This window comes from Melospiza georgiana, unplaced genomic scaffold (assembly GCF_028018845.1).
Source record: "Melospiza georgiana isolate bMelGeo1 unplaced genomic scaffold, bMelGeo1.pri scaffold_29, whole genome shotgun sequence".
Lineage (NCBI taxonomy): Eukaryota > Metazoa > Chordata > Aves > Passeriformes > Passerellidae > Melospiza > Melospiza georgiana.
In genome coordinates, this window is record NW_026652215.1 from 1,203,903 (window position 1) to 1,225,899 (window position 21,997).

A 21,997-nucleotide genomic window follows, 5' to 3' on the forward strand; every position below is an offset into this window, starting at 1 on the left:
AAACTCAGGATTCAGGGGGCCAAGGCGAAACTGAAGCTCTCACAAAATGACCTTTGAGACAAAACAAGAACACAGAAAACCAGAAGACACCAAGTGAGGGGACGTGCCCCCACGCTCTGACCCTGCCTTATCCCAGAGCTGTGAGAAATCAGCCAGCGCAAAGCCAGGGGCTCTCCTTGCTGCCAGCACGGCTGCCAGCCCTGCCCAGGGCTGTGTGCTGCAAACCCACAGGCAAAGCACACATTTCTGCCTGGCAGTCTCAGCACCCCCAGCCAAGCGCTCACACAACCCATCACAAGGTGCTGCTTCTCCGAGCCCTCTGCTGCTGCCCCGCGTGTGTCGTCCAGGCAAACATTGATGCACCCAGGCTATTTCCAGGATCACATTTGTGATCAGCGGCAAAAATCTGTAAATCGTTAGGGTGGGGAAAAAAACCAACCCAAAAGACAGGAAAATCCAGACAACCAAGTAGTGTTTCTATTCCTATACTCTATACTGAGGAAGCAAACGTCCACAATGAAGCAAATTACCTTTGGACACAAAGATATTCTCCCTATGACCAGTTTCAGAACATTCATCTCTTCTGCCATAGTCCGTCCATCAGAACCCTAAAGATTCTGAAGATGGTTCCAAGCCTGCAATGTTTCCTTTTATTATGGAATAAAATGCTTCTCTAAGCTGCTATGTGTGACTTTACAGAAGACAAAAGTCATGCCACTTGAGAATAAGGCATTGGCAAATCCAAAAAATCCCACTCTCCCCCTTGAGTCATAATCACAAATGTACTGCAGGCAATGGGTCAGCACATCAACAGAAAGACAGACATTCTTTGGCCAACAGTGTAATAATCTGCAAAGGACAGAGAGCTGCAGCTGCAGCCCAGCCCCAGCCACAGCTCTGGGAGCGCCCACACGCATGGCAGGGCTCACACAGCAGCAGCAGCTGCAGCCCAGCCTTTGCTTTGCCTTGGCCTTCCCACCCAAAAGAGGCACAGCCCACATCTGCTGCAGCTGCAACAGAGGCACCTCTGGCATGCCCCTCCCTGCACGGGACATTTGGCCTTCAGTGCCACTTCTCCAAACACTCTTCTCCTCTTTCCCAGCAAGTAAAACCTCTTCTTCATTTCTTCTTCATCTCCTCTTTTAGAAATCTTTCTTTACCAAGAATAATTCAATAACTAAATAATAAGGAAGTAATTTCAATTAAAGAAGCCTTTGCTTCTTAACCATGTAACAAGGTTCAAAAGTTCTCAGTCCAGCCCCTTTTATCCCCATCCAATGGAATTACCTGAGCAGAGGGAGATCTTTCAGACAGGGACCTCCTGATCTCCCGAATCATTTTCTCTACGGCAAGGCCCAGATCTGCTGGTGGCCATTCCTTCTCCCCAAGTGCGTTCTGTGCTGAGCTGGAGGCTGTCCATGCTGCACAGGCTGCACTGCCAGGTGGAGTTCTGGGCCCTGAAGTGCCCGGGGTGGCTGCAAGAATCCAAACACATTGGTCAGGCTCCACAACGTGGCTGTGGGACACAGAGCTCTAGTGCTGCTGTGGACCAAACATCACGGGAAGCACACAGCAAAACCAGGCAGAGAATCTTTTGGCCTCCTAGGTGCCCCTTCCTAGTAGGCTTGACTTCTGGCCGAGAATGGCAGAGCCTTGTGGGAAAATACTTCAAACGGTCACTTTTCAGGACCTTTTGGAAAAACAAGGCTACAACTCTTTTCTTACCTCGTGCGTCGTAGGCTGGGGGCTGCTGCTCCCTGTGGAGCTGCTGGAAGCTGCAGGGCTGGATGGCGAGCACCTCCCGCTCGGCCGGAGGCAGCTGCTCCCCGTAGAGCTCCTGCGAGCGGCTGCGGGGCCCCTCCCGCCCGAGCGGCAGCGGCCGCTCCCCGTGGAGCCCGAGCAAGTGGCAGGGCGGGATGCCGAGCACCGCCCGCTCGGCGGGCGGCGGCCGCTCCCCGTAGAGCTCCTGGAAGCGGCTCGGCCCCTCCCGCCGGGCCGGCAGCGGCCGCTCCCTGTGCAGCAGGTGGAAGCCGCAGGGCGGGCGCCGGGCGAGCAGCGGCCGCTCCCCGGGGTGCTGCTGGAGGCGGCGGGGCCGGGGGCTGCGCAGCTCCCGCCCGTCCGGCAGCGCCCGCTCCCTGTGCAGCAGGAGGAAGCCGCTGGGCGGGCGCCCGGCCGGCAGCGGCGGCCGCTCCCTGGGCAGCGGCGTGAAGTGACCGCGCCCGTGCCGCCCGACCGGCAGCGGCCGCGCTCCGGGGAGCTGCTGGGAGCCGCGGGGCGGGCGCCTGCGGCCATCCCGGCCCGCCGCCGGCCGCTGCCTGTTGGCCGCGCTCCGGCGCTTGATGCGGAGCAGGAGGTCGGGGCGGTCGCGGCGAAAGCAGGGGTTGCTGTAGTGGAGCCAGGCCCCGGCATCGCCCGGCGCGGCCGAGCCGAGCCAGCCCGGCACCTTGCGGAAGCCGTAGCGGTAGAGCTGCCGCACGAAGCTGCGGAACTGCGTGGCCCTGAAGGTGTGCGGGACCGGGGCCGGCCCTTGGCCACGGCCCCTGTGGGCGCGGCCCGAGCTGAGCAGCTCTCGCTCCAAGAGGGAGCGGTCGATGAGCAGCCCCTGGGCGCGGCTGTCCCAGCGCACGGAGCGGACGCGGGGGCTGTTCACCAGGCGCCAGAGCTTGGCGGGGAAGGTGCGGGCGCTGAGCCCGGCGGGCAGCGGCAGCTCCGCCATGGCATCGATCGCCGACTGTGGCCACAACGCCCGCAGCGCAACGGCCGCGGCTGCGCCGGCGGCGCGCGGCCTGAGGGGAGCACTGCGCTCGGGTCCGCGGGGCCGCGCGCGGCAGAGCCGGGGCTGCGGGCACAGCGCGGGCGGGGCGGCTCCGGGGCTGGCCGGGCTCGGCTCGGCTCGGCTCGGCTCGGCTCGGCTCTGCACAGCACGGCACGGCACGGCACAGCAGCTTATCCCCACCATGCATCCCGTGCCTGGGTCACCATCGGTGACAGAGAGGAAGGACATTGCTCTGTTTGGGCTGGGAAAAGGATGAAAAGGGGTGATTAGAAAACATTCATTTGGTCTCCTTTTCCACAGACTAGCTGGTTTTATTTCACTATGTCTGCCTGTCTTTGGCAGAGTTGGCACATTTCTCGTAATTCGGAGTCAGCTACAGCAGCAGGAATGGGAAGCAATTTTGTTAGCATTGATATCAAAGCCAAAGTGCTGCCCCATGGATGGATGTTGCTTTCTTCAAGGGATTTTTGGCCTAGAGCTGTAGCAAACTCACACTGGTGTCTTCCCAAGCAGCGTTGCCTTTGTATTTCCACAGGAATCACCTCTTCTTTTTTTTCCCCCCATTTGGGGAGAGCTCCAATGCAAATGCCTCCTGCAGCCAACTCTTGTCACTGTGGACTGACAAAGGAGATCTGGCAGTGGGGAGAGACTCCCTAGAGCTGCTGTGGAGAGCTGAAGGGGGAAGCTTTGTCCCTTAAGGTCTTGTTGGGGAGCTGCTCGTGCTCTGGGGGACGGACACCAGTGGTGTTTATCCAAGCCTTGCAAGTTCATTCCTGTAAAGAAAGAAAGTATACGGACGCCAGATAGAGAAACAAGGTATATGGGAGAGAGACGGGGAAAAGGAGAGGGGTAATAGAGAAAGGAGCCCTCCGCAGGTAGAGATCAATCTTCATGGAGGTAATGATCGATGCTCAGTTTATTGCAAATCTCAGGGTACATTTATATGCTAATGCAGGGTTCAGCAACGGGAGAATACTTATAAGTGGTTAAAAAGTGTTACGTGTAGGACAAAGAGCTAACATATCTTTGGTCAGGTACACAGATTGGCAAAAGTGTCAGCAGAACATTCTGCCCCATATCTTCTCTTCACATCCCTAGAGCATCTTGCTTCACATCTCTTTTCCTGGGGTACATCTTGGCAAACTTCTTTATATTGTTTGCCCAAGGGCAGCATGCTTCTGGTCTAAGGCAACCTATGCAGGGTTGTGCATCTTGCTTCTATCCAGTGTCTGCTCAAAATGCTCTCTACATTCCTGAGCTTCCTGACGCACCACAGAGACTTTGGGGTTGGTGTATTAGCAAACAAATTTCAGTCTGGGAACTTTTTGAAGTTCCCAGTTCTTTTTATTTTTTTCCCTTTCCTCCAGAAATACTGTCACAATCTAATGCTTCCAGAGAATCTTTTCCTACTTTTTGGGGAATTCCTTTTGCTGCCCTCCCAGACCAAGCCAATTCCCAGGGCTCCTTCCCAAAGTGAGGTGCAGCCCATGGCCTCCACTCTCCAGCTGGAACAGAAGGAAGCACAGAGTTTGCTGTTGTGGGAGAGGAGCTTCTCTTTCCTGCCTGCTTTCCCTTTGGGACAGGTTGGTGTGTGCACATTTGATAAAGGCAGGTTTAAACTCTGAAGCAGTGGTGTTTCAAACTGCTCCCTTCTCCAGCTCTTCTGTGGGTATCCTTGGACAAAAGGCCTCTTGGTGGGAGCTCTCTGTGGCAGGTTAAGGAAGGAGGTTGATACTTCAGGGTTGTGACTGCTGAAAGCAGCTGGTTTCTGGAGGTGTCCAGAACTGGGAGTGGCTCCTTTTCTCACCTGCCTGCAGAAAAGGAAGTTGCAAAGTGGGAATTTCATTTGTGGAGATGGCCACCAGGGGTGTTTGCCAAGAGATGGGCTGGCAGAGAGTTAGATCTCATGCTAAACTGGCTGTGTGTTTGTTTTGATGGTGGAGAGGGTCAGAGATGCAGACACAGACACCAGCTGAAGGAATAATGTGATTTACTGTAATGCAAAAGTGCAAAAAAGAGTCAGGAAAGGATAAGCTAAGCAATGCACCTCAGCATTATTACAATAGGGTCCTTCTGGTGATTAAGGAAGATCCATCACCAGGTACCCCAATGGTTTCCCCTTCATCCAGAGCTGCACATCAGCTGGGGGAAGCTGTCCCAGCCCAGCCCTGCAGAGCCACGGCCGGGAACCGGGAAATCCTGCGGTGCCTCCACCTTTGGCGGCCACGAGGCTCCCGAGTGCGCTGTGAGAGTAGCCCGGCTCTGACAGTGCTGGACGAGCAATGTGCCAGAGCTTCTGCTGGGGCACAGCTGGTGTCATTCTCCTCTTGGTTTTCTCCCCGAGCCTGCCCAGGGCTCAAGGAGGAACCAAGGCCAGGTGTGGCCTTGTCCATTTTCCTCATGCAGAAAGGTGAAGACGTGTTTCACCAGTGAATGGATGCAACAATCCTTTTGATAATAACACTTGGTTAAGGAGCAGATACATGGAACATTGGTTTGGGAAGGTCACCTAGAGGGCAGCTTTGGCTCAGGTCCTGTTGTTGAGGCTTCAGTCAGGATCTGTTGTTCAGGCCTTAGTCCTTCAGTATTTTGTGGTGCAAATCACACCTGTGCAGAGCTGGAAACAAACAAGTCTGTCTTTAGCACATTTGAGACAGGGAACAGGATTAGCCCTGCAAGGCCAGGCTGGGGCCCAGAGCAGAAGGCCAGCACCCTGCTTTGCCCACAGGCAGCCCTGCAGAGCAAGCAGCCCCTCCTGCCCAGGGGCTGAGGTGCCCGAAGCTGCCTCCCCGCTGTGCAGCTCTGCAGAGCCCGCGGGGCGCAGGGTCCTGGGCAGCCAGGGCAGCCCGGCCGCCTTGGAGCACAAGGAGTGGCCCAGAGAGAAGCTGCTGCCCTTTGCTTTGGAACTGTTCCTCAGAGTCTTGTCATTAATCCACAGTGTCTGATGTGTTTTCCTTTCCTCTCCCAAGTTTAACACAGCTTTTTGAGAAAACTGACTGATGTAGCTTCTGCTGGTGGTGGTGGTGCTTTTCTCTGCAGGTGAGGGTGGGTGATTGTGACCAAGGACGGAGTCCATTGGTAACACCCCAGCTTTGCCAAGTCAAGAAAACCATTCACAATTGGGCTACCACTACTGAGCTGTTTTCCTAGGTTTTGGAAAGCTACCACCTGTAGAAACCCAACAGATTTTCCTCCAGGAGGACACCAGCAGTAGCATGATGCCAATGTTTTCCACCCCTTTTCTGTGTATTTTAAGAGTTCCACAGTGCCCAGCAGGAATGAAATGACGTGTGATAATGTGATTTGAGAGCTCACTGTTGTTCGTTGCCACATGAGTGTTCATGACAAGCTGGACACCCCACTCGTGGCTCTGTTGAGTTAAATTCATCCCAATTCTGTGCAAACAGCAGCCCCGAGATGCTGAGAAGAGCAAGCACAGTGGGTGGGTGTGCATGCACACACCCGGGGGCTGACTGCTGTGTGTGCAGATGGTTTTGCACTGATGTAAATCTTCCCTCTCCCAAGCTGAAAGACTATTTCAAATATATATGTTAAATGAAAATATATATTAAAAAAAATTGTCCAAAAATACATGTGCATTGAATTTCATGCATATTATATAGTATATATTTTGACTAATATAATATAATATAATATAATATAATATAATATAACATAACATAACATAATTACTAATATATAATAATATAATATAATAACATTATAAATATTATAATATATTGAATATATGAGATCATTTTTGAAGCCATTGCTTGTGGGGGATATTAGATGATCTCCTAGTGTTTGTACATTTTTGCTTTCTGCTACTGCTGATCCTAGCAGCAACTCCCTGTCAGTTCTTCCAGGTCACTTCACACAAAGGGATTCCATCATTTCAGTGCCTGTGAGAGCTTGGCACTGAAATGCCAAGTTGATTCCCAGCTCTCCAACCTCCTTCTGGATTTTGGGGCATCTCAGCACTTGTGTCCATGGCCCTTCCTTCATCCCCAGCCTGCAGCAGTCACAGTCGCTGCTGCCTCCCCCTTGCTGCAGCTCATTTGCCAAAGTGCTGCCAAAGGCAGCAGAGCTGGCTCAGGATCCCTGCTGGCTTCTGGTCTCTGGGATGAGCTTCAGGGGGACACTTGGAGCACTTTCCTAAAGAGCTGCCCGTGGGATGAGGGATTTGTCCTCCCCGGGTGGCTCCTGCTTGGATTCTGTGCTCATGGAGCCCCGGAGTTTTCTCAGCAGCCTCTGCAGCGAGTTCTGAGCCCACGTGGGGCTCTGCTGCCAGCCCAAATCTGCGCTTCCCCTGCCCAGCCTGAGGGCAGTTGGGGCATGTGCTGGGCATGGCCAGAGATTGGCATGGCCAAAATCCTCCAGCATTTACACCTGCCCATGGCTTTGGGTAGCACAAATCTACACTTACTTCCGTTGAAACATTGCATTTATTGTAGATAGTTACACCCGCACTACTAATGTACAAATACACAAACATTAACTTATGTTTAAAAATGAAATTTATTTTAAATTGCAACAGCTATGCTACCAATATAGAAACACAGAAATATCAATTTATGATTAAAATCTAATTTATTCTCAGAAATGTGCTATGTAAATATATACAGATATCAACTTCAGTGAAAAAAAAATTACTTTATTGCAACCCTCTGCAGCAACTCACTGTACACAAATATTGAAGTTACTGAATTGAAGATTAACAATTAAATTTATTACATATTACTACAGCCATACAGCCCATATACAAATACAGAAACATCAATATCCCTCTCGAAAGAATCTCAGATCCAGAACTAAAGAAATAGAATTTTAGAACAATACAACTCCATACTTAATAAATAGAAGTAAATACCTATATAGGCATAACAATATAGAGATGTAAACATGCATTACATATTTCATGACATATAACATGACAATATAATACAAACATAACAGACCTGTCTATAAATACACAAATATCAATGGATGAATAAAACAATCCAGACATCCCCAGCAATAGAAATGCACAGCTACAGAGCTGTACAAATATGTAAACAGATGAATATACACGCATCAATATAACAATATACACACATAATATCCCTATACAAATATCAGTCAGTGTATGTAAATATCCCTATACTTGTAACTATCCAAATCTAACTGCACATCCATAACCAGTGCTAGATCAGGAGGGATTGCAGCCGCCGATGTTCCCAGGCTCTCGCTCGGCTCCTCCTCCCGAGCAGAGCAGCTCTCCTGGGCAGGGACAGCAGATGGGACATCTGGCAAGCAAAGGGAACACTGAGTGAGTGTGGGGACGTTTCCCTTGGCAGCAGCTGCACTTCCATCAGGGAAGAGGAAATGTCAGAGCCTCCCCAGGAGGGTCAGAAGGAAAAGCAGCCGAGCGGGCCAGGCTGTGGTGAGCTGTTCACTTCTTTCTGGCATCCCATTTGCTCTGAGGGAACTCCCTCATGTCAGGTCATTGAACTGCCTCTGCACCTATCGAGACTGTGGCCCCCAAATCAATCAGCATTTATGTCTCCAGCTGCTTGCACCAATGACAGGGAATGTCCTCTAACAGTGCTGGGGCACAAAGTTACCTTGCACAGGTCATCTGACAGGGCCTTGTTCTTTCTGTGCTTCCTGTGTTTCTCCCTACCTTCCACTTGGAATTGTTACAGCATTTCTTTTCCTTTCCCCTTGATCAGTGCTGAAATGCGTGTTTCTCTTCCAAGTTTCAGTTTGTTCAGTGATCCTGTCAAGCTTTTTCTCAGAAGCTTTTATCATGGAATTGTGTGTTAATTTCAGAAATTTTGGTGATTTTCTGTGAGATTTATGCAAGTGTCCTGTTCATTGGGCACCATTTAGGAAGGTGCAAAAGAGAAAAAGGATGTTCTGTATGTCAGTTCACTAGTGGAACATTCATGGACAGAGAGAGTGATTGGCTGAATTTTACATCTACTCCTAACCTGAAAGTGCAACAGGTCATTTGGGGAGAAATTTAAGCCCGATTTCTGCTTCTACCAGCCTGTATTCAAATGTAAAGTAAATAGAGCAGGGTGAGAATGTCAGTGTTCAGTTCCTGAAGTGCCTTATTAAGGTGTTCTTAAAGTAATGGAGATAAAATCTGGGTGGGCATTCCTAATTTCCAGACACTCATTGTCAATTTCACTGACTCTGAAAACAGCAGAGATGTGCACATCATATGTGATCAATCCATTTGGGGATGTTGTAGGTTCAGATTCTCTGAGGCTTTAGATTTTTAGGTCTCTAGACAATGCTTCCAGCAGTCTAAATTTTCAGAAATTAAACTTTCAGAAATCTAAGCTTTCAGAAATTAAGCTTTTCTCCTTTTTTTCTCAGTCTTTGCACTCATGTGCACCAGAGACCTTCAGTGAATGGATTCCACTCTAATCCATCTCCAAGCTGAATCTCCCAGCTGTGTTCACACTGGTGGTTCGTGTGTCTCTTCTGCACAGTGCAATTTTAAAATCTTCGTTCCTTATTATCTCTGCCCTTCCTTTTCTGTTTTAGCTTGCAAATGCATGCAGATGTATCAGAAATGATACACCTAATTTCTGATGCATCAGTTCCTATCTAGCAATTTCATTTTATCCTGTTCTGATGTTCTGCTAGCCTTATATGTTTTATTCTAAGTGGACTCCTGTTTTCTTGCATGTGGAAGTTTTACAACGCAATGCTCTCATTCACCTGCTTTCATGAAACCCTTCATTAACATTAGCACAAGTAACTGTGTGATTCCCTTCTGCTTTGTAGAAGATTTGGGAAACTCAAGTCCTGCTCAGCTACAGAAAAACATACATGGTGCTTGGTCATTCCTTTAAGAGCTTAAGCTAATGGTAAACAACTGCAGCTTATTCATTTCACAGAAATTGGGAGAAAAGACATTGCAAATATTGAGGAATGTATGCAATATTGATGGGCATCCCTCAGTTAGCCAGACAGACTGATGTCACTGGCAAAATTCCCTCATTTCCAAAGGTTTTCATTTGCTTTGGCTGTGCTTCGTATGGCTGCAGGTCACATTTCCCTTGGTTTAAGAAAGTACCTTGGCAGTTACTCTTGCTGATATATCTTGCTAATTCTGCCCTTGGAGGAATTACTCAGTTCTGCAGTCCTTATTACACGCCCTGTTCTAAAAGATTTTTATGCTCTTTTCCCTCTCTCTGTGTTTTCACACTTGTACAACAAGGTTTTCTTTCTAAGAATTTTAATCACAATATCCCAAAGGATTAAAAAATGCTTAGGTATTTTTCCCTAAGTATTTACTAAAGAAAAATAGTAATTAAAAAAAAAACCTGTATGCATGCTGGATGTAAAATACAAAGAGAAATATACTTGAGAGTTCTCCCAAAAACCTTAAGAAAAAACCCCATGTATTCTATAAAACCCAGAGTATTCATCTACAAAATGGGCATGTTCTGGAAGAGAAAATTTGTGCAATAGTTCTGCACAGAATTCTATGCTTTCAGGCTTTTTGCCCTTCAGGGGCAGTGCCGTTCTCTGAACTATAATGCTCTGAGCATGTTCTGCTCACCATGGCAGCTTTCTGCTCTGCCCTGGTACAGATCATCCTCCCAGCAAAGGGTCAGTTCAGCCACCACAACTCGCAGCACCTTCCCACACAGCAAGAACCTGAAGGAGAGAGATGGCTTTCACCAGCTGCTGCGGGTTCTAATAGTGCCACCTCTCAGCTCCCGAAAGCCTGAATTTCTGTGTTGCAGTGTGTTAGTTTATTGAGTCAAATGTTCTGTTATATAGCGGTATGTTCAAGTGTTCCCCGAGTTATTACAGTTAATTTCTCCCCTGTGTTATGCCCTCCTACCCCAGAGTCCCTCAAGGAATCCCCTCCCTCCTCACCAGATTTTTCCCTGTCTATCAAGACAACCTGGCCCCTTTGCCCCATCCATCAGCCCAAACCCTTCCCTTTGTTCCAGAAAGTTCCCTGTCCCTCACCCCAAGATCCAATCCCTATCCCAAAGCTCTCTCTTCCCCTTGTTCTGATTTGTTGTAGCCCTCAAAACCACACCCCGAGAGTCGCTTATTGGTTACTATATGGTGTCCACCCCCTGTTTTGAAAGATTTTAAAAACCCATGCACAGGGGTGCTGGGGCTGCTTTGAACGTCTGTTCCCGTTGGGCATTTTCACCTGTGAAACTTCCCCCCGCATCTCCTGATTAATTTGCTGCCCTTTACACCACAGAAGAGCCTCCTCTGCTTCCTTCACTCGGCCGTCCAGGGGTCTCTACTGCTGGTATTTGGCCTAGAGGTTCTGGCTCAGGCAAAACCCCAACCTAGCCAGTTCCCCACTCTTGCCATTGTCCCTGGAGCATCAGAGAGCTAGGCAGGGCTGTGGAGGGCAGTGACAGTGACCCATGCCCTGGCATGTCACAGCCCCCAGAGCCACACCTGCCAGGCCACAAGCCCCAGCCCTGGTCCCCACTGCCGGCCTCAGGGGCTCCTGGGCATCCTCACCCTGAGTGCAAAGGCAGCCTCAGGAGCCCCCAGGGCACTCTGGATCCAGGCTGCAGACACCCTAAAGCCAGCACTGAAAGGGACATGGATGGGGGCTGCAGCTGGATCTTCCAGTGCTCACCACTCCTGACTGCTCTCTAAGTGAACCCAAACCTCATTGGCAGCACCTTGAGCACATTGACCCTGCTCGCCCCTCCTGGAACGTGGTGTTCCCACATCATACAGCAGCCCTTTGCAGGGAGTGACCAGCTCCCACCCTGGCATTACTTTCTCTTTGCCAGCAATGAACTTAAAAGGATATACTCCTGAGAAACCTAGCACAACATTTGCTTCTCAGGAGCTCTTTCACAAAAAACTCCACTAATCCCTAGTTTTTGCTCAGAGAAGGAGGTCCTGACAAAGCCTAAGGCACAGACAGGGCTCTGGCATAGGAATTCCTGAGCCGCAGGATTCCACCCTTGTTGTTCCTAGCTGCTTTGCTGATATTTTAGAGTCAGTTCTGGACAGGGGCTGCTGCTGACAGGGTAGGAAAATTTGGAGAAGAAAAGGTGCAGGAGACAACCAAAAACAAACAAGGGGGAAAACACTTAGAAATACAGAGCACAAGAGAAGTCCTTGGAGATGGTTCAATAGAAAATGCCACCAGCAGTGAGCAGAGCCCGAGGTTGCTCACTGTCACCCCAGGGGCTCCTCAGACCCCGGCTGGTTTGTGTCTGATGCAGCCCTGCCTGGAAAGGGCTCCAGGCTCTGGTGTTCCCAGCTTGCTCCAGGCTACATTCTTAGCAGCACTGAAAGAAGAGGTGAAACAAAGAGCCATTTTCTGTCCTGCCTGCAAACTCTTCTCCTTCAGTGCCGTTGCCAGAAATCGTCCCTCTGTCAGCTTGGCACTGTGCCTGCTGCATCCTTGTCCCTGTCCCTTGCATCAGCTCCTGCACATCATCAGCACTCGCTGCCCCACATCATGAACAGAGAGAGCTGTGTCAGAAGAGCAAGGAGTACATTTTCTTGTTTGTGAGATACAAAACTGTGTTGTTTTGCGGAGAAAAGAAGAAACCTCACAACTTTATAAAAGTTGTAAAGCCCGGTATGTTTATTTACGACGCGTCAGACGCAAGTCCCCCAACAAGGCATGGGTACCTCTGAAGACCTCGGGTCTTCTTTTATCCCCCTTCCAAATGCATATGCATACAGTTTCACAATAAGTTCATACATATTCATTCTGCGTGACATTTAGCACCAGTTCTTCTTTATCAAAGGAATTTCTAAGTCGGGGCAAATGGACCTTGTGGTCTTTTCTGTTTTTCTTTCTCTGTCTCCTTGCTGTCTCGGCATGCGAGTTTTTCCTTCAGCTTTGGCCTCACAGACTTTTCACCTCTCTTAGACACTTCACCTAATTCAGAATGGATCTTTACTCTATCTCAGTGTTTTGTGTCAGGTACAAACAGGTGACGTGTGTATTTGTGAATGCAAAACGTGTGGACCCCGACAATGGGAGAGCTGTGAATTCTAATAATAACTGAGGAGAATAAAGCATGGAAAAAGGCCTTTGAACCTAATTTTGTTTGCAATTAACCCTAGTTGATTTAGGAGTATTGGAAATAAGGTGTTAAAGATGTTGCATTTTGCTTGCATTTAATCCATAAGGAGCTCTGCAATAATAACCTTTTGAAGTATAATTTTAGAATATTACTTGTGTCCTTGAAACTGTAGCTTTGGAATATATATAAAGGAAATATTGTTATCTCACACCTTATTGAAGCAGAGAAAAACAGCTTGAGAAAGGAAGACGAACATCACCTCAAGGGTTTATGGTTTTGAGCAAAGGGAAGCTGGATATCACTGTTATGAGATTTAGAGTCTCTGCAATTAAAAGGTGGACCGACATCTGTGGAGCTGGACCCTTCCAGATGGGAGTCGTCTTTCTTCTTTCGGAAACTGGACCGTCACCATCTGGGGATACTCCTTTGAGATACATCCTGAGAAATTAAAATCACAATAGTGTATAGAATTGTGGTGTAATAATTTGGAATAAGAATTGCTGATGAGTAAAAGATTGGAAATAGAAACTGCTGAAAAAAACTGATGGTACTCCTATAAATACCTGTAACCCTCAATTATCAGTGTGCAGTTGGAGGGAAAACTTCCCCCACTGTACCCAGCCCTGTATTGCTCATATTTACCATATTAAATAATAAATTGATTGCTGCTTGAATATTGGCCTAGTCAAGCTTCTTATTCATAACACTGTTAGCTGTGCTCTTATATGGGCTGGCCATGGCACTTGATAATTAATATGCTGTCATGCTGTGAACTGAATTCACACCTTACAGGGCTGTGTTTACTGGGCCTGCTGGATCAGTGCCCACTTCCTTCCTCTGCTCCTCCTCACTCCAGGACTGTAAGAGAACAGCATGGGGTCAAAGACCCTGCAGTATCATTACCCTCTGGTAATGCTCAGAGGTCCTCTAAGGGCTGTGTAATGCACAGCATCTGGGTGTGGGGCATGTGCTAAGGAGAAAGAAAGAGTCTGTGAGAAAGCTGAGCTTCTCTTACATGGGACTAAAAAAATGACAGGAATGTTTTGGCATATAAAGCTTTCCTTCCAGGCCAGGGACCAGGGAAGGCCTAATCAGCTGTGGCCCCACAGGGCAAGTCTGTGCTAACTCCCAGCACCAAGTGCAGGGCTGTGGGGCAGGGCTCCTACAACAACAGCACAGCTCTGTGGAAGAGCCCAGCCTTGCATCTGGGTTCCTGTCTGCTTCCCCTTTAGAGACAGCTGTGGCCCGAGGATTTGTGTCTGAGGAAGAGCTCTATCCTTGGGCCTCCTGATCTTTCCCAAGTGGCCAAATGGGGATGCACCAGCAGCACTGCTGGGAAGGTGCTGGCTCAGTGGCTGTTTTTTGAGACTGTGCCCCCCATATCAGCTTTATGTGTGTTTGGGGGGGTGCTCTGGTGGGTGTGGTTACACACTCACTGGCCTTGGCAGAGCACAAGTCGGAACCTTTGAAGGTTCCAGCTGCTGTAAGGCTCAGGAGGCAGAGCTGGTGCTAGGCACAGTGTGGTACTGTGCTGAGGGAAATGTGAAAACAGTTAATAATCCACCCTCAGCTAATCACTGAGGGCTGATGGGAGGCACAGGCTTGGTGGAGCTGCTTTGTACAGGCCAAGGTGCTTATCAGCTGTGCAGTGTCCCCAGCAGCCCCTGGCAATGCTGGTGCAGCTGAAGGACAGGCTTGATGGGTCTAGTGCAGCCCCACAGCCTCAGACACTGCAGCTCCACCGTGCAAAGCAGCATGGCTGAGCTGGTTGTTGGTCAGGTGAGGGCTCAAATATATTTCCTGCAACTTGCTCCAGCACAGTTCAGCCTGGAAAAAAGGCATTTTTCCAAGTGTAGGGGATTCAAACTCCAATAAATGTCAGCTGAGCCCTGGTGCTTGCTCCCGTGCATGAAGCCCAAGTGAGGCACCAGGGCCTCCTGTCAGCAGGAGGGGAAGGGAGATCAGAGTTGTTGGAAGAATACGTGACTGAAGGCTGAGCACAGGGTTGGTGGTGCTTTGCGTGGCTCTTGCATGACATCCAGGCTGGCTGTGGCAGTGTAAGCCAACCTTTTGTTTTGCATCAGGCTTTATGCCAGAGCCAGCCCCTTTCCAGCCTTTGGGGTGATTACAGCTGTTGCTCTATATTTCTCTCCCTCCTTTTTTTTCCAAAAGCTATTCTACTCCAGCACCATAAGCAGGCAGTGATGGCTGCCTTTAGCTAACAAGACAAACTGAGATCTGCCTGCAGAGCCATAGGAAGGTGTCCCTGGGCTTGTGAGACAGGCCAGGACAACACAAACTGAGGCCACAGCCATGCTGTGCTTTCAGTTGAGCCTGTGGTGGAGCTGCTGTGCTTGTAGTCAGCATCTAGACAGGGCAGGTGACATATCTATCTTAGCTGGGACAGAAACAGAAGTACAGCCCTTGCACAGCATCCTTCTGCTAGGCTGTGCTAAGCTCAGGGGCCTGTAAACTGGCCCTTAAGACCTAGGTCTCCACTCCTTGCCCAGATCTTCAGCCTCAGGGAGAAAGACTTGGGTTTAGGAGCCATGGCTTTTTCTTCCATCAGACTCCATTAAGAAAAAGTCAAGTTAAGCAGTTCATTAACATTTAAAATACTGCACCGTGTGTAAACCAAATATCCCCCTCCCCACAACAATCCCGTGCTCTCAGTGGACGCTCTGGTGAAGAATACTGCTTTTGGCACTGTTTGCCTTCTCCTTCTTCTTTATGGGATCCATCTCAAAACTGCGGCAGATCTGCAGTGTTTCATCAGCAGCTGCTGAGGCCACTGCTGTACCATCAGGGCTCATGGTCAGGGTCAAGATTCTATCAGTATGAACTGAGGAGGAGAAGGAATGTGCAATCAGGGCTGAGCTGATCAGCACATGCACATTTACTCCTGTATGCTCCCATGAGCCCTGCCAGCTTTCACAGCTGTCTCCCCAGTGGCTGTGGCAGCATGATTCCAGACCCCAGGCATACACTTGGATCAATGGTATCTCTTCCACAGCCCCCTGGGCATGCTTTACTCCTAGCAGCATGGCCCCAGATACTGTCCTGTATCAATGATGCTGCAGGCTCCAACCAAGGAGTGCAGCTGTCTTCAACCTCTGACAGCCCCCCCACCCAGGCCCTGTCCACCTACCTTACAGCTCTGCATCCTTGTTCATTCTTGGATACTTCCATATAACCAGCTGATTCTGTGCAAAGCCATGGGCTGAAATGAGCTCCTTGTAGTTTGTTGACCATAGGACAGAAGAGACCTGCAAAGAGGCAGTAACACAGGTGAGACAAGGTGCTTGTGCTGATGCTCACCACTCGGAGGCGAGCATGGTCCCCCTCCTTCCCTGTGCCTCTGGGCCTGAGGAGCCAGCAGCTCTGTAGGTGTGCTGCCAGAAGGTGTTTGTCTCCAAGCTGATGTTCATCTCTCACCTGGGAAAGGGTTTCAATAGCACTGAGGCGGGCGCCAGAACACACGTTCCAGATGCAGATATGTCTGTCTCTAGTGCCACCTCCAGTGGCTAGAACATTCATCTGCCATGGGCACCACGCCACAGCCTGAGAGAGGAGAGTTCATTTTAAAATATACAAGAGACAACCTGCACCCAGCCAGTGCTGCATACCTGCCTTGCACACACATATTCGCCCGTGGCAGCTCTGTGCTCACCTTGACAGCACCCTGGTGCTGAGTGAAGGTCTGTACAGGAGCAAAGTTGCCACCCCCTCCTTGGGTGCATGGCCAGATGTTTGCCAGATTGTCATTGCCACCACTGGCCAGGTAGCAGCCATCCAGAGACCATCTGAGTCCACACACCTCGTGTGTGTGGCCAGCAAGGGCGGCCACGTGATGCTCAGCCACTCGGACATCGTGGTGATGGATGTGCCCAGTCCGTGCACCACTGCAGAGAGAAGAGAAGGCTTGTAGGGTCAAGCTGCACATTTTCACCTAAATCCATTTTTGTTGTTGCAAGACTGCTATAGCTGCCACTGGGTTTCAACCAGTGTTACCAGCAACACAGGTCTGTTGGTGTGAGTGAAACATCCACACAAGCTCTTTACAACTTCAGCACAAATTGCAATACAGGAAAGAGGCCTTCTCCTCACAGCCCCAACAGATAAGGCTGAGTAAGGATCCCAAGCCAGGACAAACTTCTCTCTGCCATCCGTAACCCATGCCAAACATAGATTGATGGATAGGAGTTTGTAACAACTGGAAACTGCCCTTGACGCACTGCTTTATCTGGAGAGGATGTAACTGTTCCAGCTGAGGGTTCCCACACAGGCACAATGGCTGGTCATGGTTCAGAGATGTTTCTGCTGCTCAACATCCCATAGCTGGAGAGGCAAAGCAAAAAGTTCTTCAGAAGAAACCCAAGCCTGTTTCTATGCCCTAGGAACCTCACTGCACAGGCTCTGGCATTCAGCTTTCTCAGTAAGGGAACAGAGAAAGTGTGTATCTCATGACTATAGCACAGAAGGTAACGCTACTTATCAGAAAACCCCCAAACCAAACCCTGCCTTGCACACTGGGCAGTTCCACCCCACACCAGGGAAGACAAGTCAGGTGCATGGCATCCTTCCTCTGCCAGGCAAGGTTTTGTCCCCAGTTCTGTCAATCCCTAGAAAACACCTCTAGTTTTACTCTTGCATTCACCTGAACCTCAGCACTACTTGTGCCAACAGCAAGGTAGTCTCCATCTTTAATCCATGACACAGAGGAAATATAAACATCTGGATGCTCCATCTGCAGCAGGGGGATAATCTCCCTAGTAGTGTGATTCCACAGATAAACAGTGTTGTCCAGAACCACTGCCAGGAAGTTCTGGGAGCTCCAGTCTACAAGATTCAGATCTACACTTTGAAAGAGCAATGCAGGTCCCACCATGCTTGGCTAGAGAGCCCTGCCCTTCACCCGTGCTGATGCAGCAGGTGCGGGTGCACATGTGCGCACACACACACGTACAGGTGAGGGGCAGCCTTCTGAGTGTCACTATGCCCAGCTGCTGGGGCCAGGTACCCTGCTCCAAGGTACCTACACAGTGCCCTAGACCACTGTGCCTGTAAGGCCACACAGGGACACTCCAGAAGGGGTCTGTGCTAGCCTGGGTACACAAAATAATACAGACAGCCCAGTTACACTGTCCTAGGAACAGCAATCCATTGCAAAATGTTCTGGATGCCCAGCACTCAGCCCTGTACCCTACTTACAGTAGTCGTTGAACGTCTCTGGTGCATCCAAGACCCGTTCTGGCTTTGAGGGAATATTTCTGCTATTCTTCCTGCTGAATCCAGGTGCCATTTTCTGACTGTAGAGCACTTTCAGGTTATTCTGATAGCCTGTTTGCAGGGGAACAGGTTTGTTAACCTGAGTTAGTTTCCTCCCAGCTGAGTGCTGCTCACCCACCTAGGAATCCCTTGGAATGAAAATGAAGTCCTAAGAGAAACACTCACAAGCCTGCAGTGCACTAAAATCACTGGCAGTATGAACTGCTGAACAGGGGTGAGCTACAATTTCGTCATTCATGGAAACAAATTTAACAAACACTTGGGTTTTTGAATCCCATTATATTTAGTTGCAGTTTAAGCTAGAAAGTGCACAGCAGAGAGTTTGGTGCTCTTACAAACTTCATGAAGGTTTGGAACCTGCAGTACAGGTGAAATGTCACCGACATCTTTTCATAAAAATCCTTTCTTTAGGATTTTTCTCCCTTCTGAGAAGCTGTGGCCTCAGCAACAAAATGTAAACAATGGTTATCTGCTGCTGTGGAATGCAACAGGTGGATGCGTGATTGGTCTCGGGTGAATGTTTGGGTTTACTGACCACTCACAGCAGAGCTGGGTCTCACCCTCTGCTGAGACACAGCCCTTTGTTTATTCATTCTTTTTCTATTCTTAGCTTAGCTAGCTTCTGAGAACTTTCCTTCTATTTCATTTAGTATAGTAACAATGTAATATATATCATAAAATAATAAATCAAGCCTTCTGAACATGAGGTCAAGATTCTCATCTCTCTCTTCACCCTGAAGACCCTTGCAAGTCCTGTAACAGGTGACCAACTGGCAGTCATAGCAACTCTCCTAAATGAATTCACTGTAACTGTTATGCCCTCCCTCGACCTCAGGAACCTTAAGAAAGGAGACTCCAGCCTGTACAGCTCTCAGAAACCATTTGATTTCTCCTGTGACCACACACAGAGCCTCTGTGTTGCTGTTCCCCTGACCTGATCTCTCCTGCTGTTTCAGCTCACACAGAGCCTGTATCACACCTTCTGGAGCATTCTCTAGTTTTCCAATGAGGTGGAGGATCTTTGCCTCTTCTACATCAAAACCATTCAGATGCACTGCCCAGGCTTTCTGTTGCTCCTACAGAGACAAATCGCCCTCAGTGCAATGCACTGAAAACAATTCCCACACTGCAATTTAAACAGACACCTAAGTCCCCTTTTCTTAGAATCTGAAGATGTTTGCCTGTGCTGCAAAGGTCAGTCACACAGAGGCAGGTCAAAGCAATTTTTCCTCAGACTTTCATACATTGTCCTGCTCACATTTTCACACAATGGCAAATTCAGTTTCATTGCCAGTGGGAAAAGCCACAGCCACAAAGCGACCAAATGCTTCATAAACAGATTTCAGAACACAGTGTAAAACATTCCAGAAGTGTTCCCTGTGGAGACATTGTCCTAGAATAGCTACCACCAGTAGTTTCACTTTGCATAGGCTTACAGCTTTGTGTTTTTGTAACCTGCTACATTTTAAAGCCTCATTAGTCAAAAGCTAAATTTTGCTTCCAGAAGCAGCATAGGCTTAGAGTGCATGGCAGTCTCTACAGCTTCAATCGCATCCTAGGCTCCTGAAGCCCAGAGCTGCAAGTAGTGATGGCTGGGACTTGTCAGTCCCGTGTGCCCACTTGATAGAACCTATAGTTTACTGCTCTGTAAAGGAGCAGGAAGGAGTAGCGGTTGTTTAAGTAATTGTAACTTAGCAACATGCTCACCTTCTTGGTAGGGGAATCCTCAGCAGGGTCATTCTTTTTGCTTAGGAGGAAATTTGCCATCTCCATCTGCATAGTGCTGCGGTTGGGAATGTAGCAATCCCCCCCAGCCTTTGTGGGGGTGCTTTGAATTTTGGATCAAGATTTACCTGCATTCACATATGAAAATATTGTCTTACAGGTATTTAACAGCCTGTATTAAAGCTTTCATGGGAGTAAACCCAACACTCTTCCACATCACACCCACCAGACAAGTAGGACTCTGAGGTCTCATGCCACCCAGTCCCAACTAACTTATATTTTCCTCCCTGCCACCAAGTTGGTTAGGGACTGTGTGCACTTGGGTCTAGTGCAACAATTCCAGAGTCCAGAGATAAGGGGAAGATACAGAAACGCTCACAGGATGTAAAGCTGTCAGCTGACAGTCCCGCCCACACTCATCCTAGCATACAGCTGTGTGCCATCAAGGCTCAGCTGGGCGAACAGCAGCTCGCCAGCCCCAGTGCTCAGAGCTCTGCCCCTCATGCTGGCAAGGAGGTGGGTGGCTGTCAGGAGCACAGCCCACCTCCTCCTGCCTGAGCAGCAGCCGGTAGGGCAGCGTGGCAGGGAGCCCAGAGCCCCATGGCTACGGACAAGCAGCCTGGGCCAGGCTCCCGCACTCAACCTCTGCCGCTGGTGGCCGGCGCTCACTGGGTATCTTGGATGGCGTCTTGCTGGAGCTGTGGGAGCGACTGGCCGGCTTCATGGGCGACACGCCGACGGGGCTGGGCCCGGGGCATCTCTCCTTGGCCTTGCGCTGCCATCGCGCAGGCGGCGCGTTCGGGATCAGCGTGTCCAGCTTCAGCAGCCCGTGCAGGTCCGCCTCCAACAGGAACTGCGCCTTGGTCCTATGGGCGGGCGGCGTTGGCCATGCCCACCGGCCGGGCTGAGCCTACTCCGACAGGCCCCGCCGGCCTCCCCACCACCGGACCGTGCAAGCGCTCCGGCCGCTCCTCCCCGCCAACGCACACCCCCACTCTCCCCAGCCGCTCCTCGGGACACTCGGTCAGCCAATACGCCCTCCCTCCGCTCCTCGGGGGTCCTTGATCAGCCGGCACCCCTTCCAGCTGCTCTTCGGGGCACTCTCAGGTAAGCGACATTCTCCCTTCCCCTGCCTTTCAAGGGCAATCTCGTCCCTGCTCTTTCTCTTCCCCACTGTGCTTTGCCTCTGCCCTGTGCCCCTGGGGCTGCTCTTGGCCAGGCAGCCTCAGTCGGAGCCAGCATTGGCTGCAGCCCCAGCGGGCCCCCCAGGAAAAGGCCCAGCAATTAGGAGGCCAGTGAAAGCTCTGGGCAGCAGCAGAACCCTCAGCAGAGTTCTTTAAACAATCATGGACTGGCCACACCTACACTGCAGCCTCACTGGGAATGTTTCCTGTGTAGAGTAGACTTTCAAAAGAAGCTGTTTGAGGGAAAGGTGAACTAAACACTCACTGTCTTCTCGTAAGTCCAAATTTGGACAGAGCATAAGATGAAAATCAGCTCCAAAACAAGCAGGCCTGCCAGGAAGCCCAGCCAGCAGCCTGTTCCCTGACAGAAACCCCTTCCAAGGCTCTTCTGGGCATCAGGAACATGTGCTGTGGTTCCAGCTGCACCTGTGGGAGCAATGGGGAGCGTCAGCCCGTGCTGTGCTGCACTGCTGAGCTGGCAGCACGGTGTATGCAGGCAGGACATTCTCCGTTTCCCCCAGAGATGGGGCCTGCAGGCACCTTGCTGCACCTTGGCACAGGCTGTGCCACCCAACCAAGCCCAGCAGGCCGGGAGGAGAGCCTGGGGCCAGCAGCAAGCTGAGAGAAGACCCTGCTCTAGAACTGAGGGAGTTCCACCAGAAGCAAACAAAGATGGTAACTTGAAGAGATGCCCACTGTGCTCATAGTTTGTCTGAGAAGAATAAGACGTGAGCTTGTCAAAAATCTTAAGTAACAGGGAAAAGGTTTTATGTGTGTTGGTTGTGACTAGGTACAAAGCTCCTGCGGGAAAATAGCCTTTGCAGCAGGCTGTCTGGCTGAAGGGGTCTTACTTCTTCCTAGAATAAAGATTAGCACTGAAATGCAATTTTATTTTTTATTGTATGTGGAGAGTTTAGTTCAAGCATGGCTTAAAGAAAAAGGCCATGAAGGCATACAATTGAGAGAAAAGTAAAAGGTAGTTGCAA

The 21,997-nt window shown here is 49.9% G+C and overlaps 2 pseudogenes; both read right to left on the bottom strand.

Moving 5' to 3' along the window:
* Positions 1-21,997, bottom strand: part of LOC131096333 (zinc finger protein 850-like) — a 560,498-nt pseudogene that overhangs the window by 277,560 nt on the left and 260,941 nt on the right.
* On the bottom strand, positions 15,483-20,680 carry LOC131096313 (cell division cycle protein 20 homolog; annotated as a pseudogene).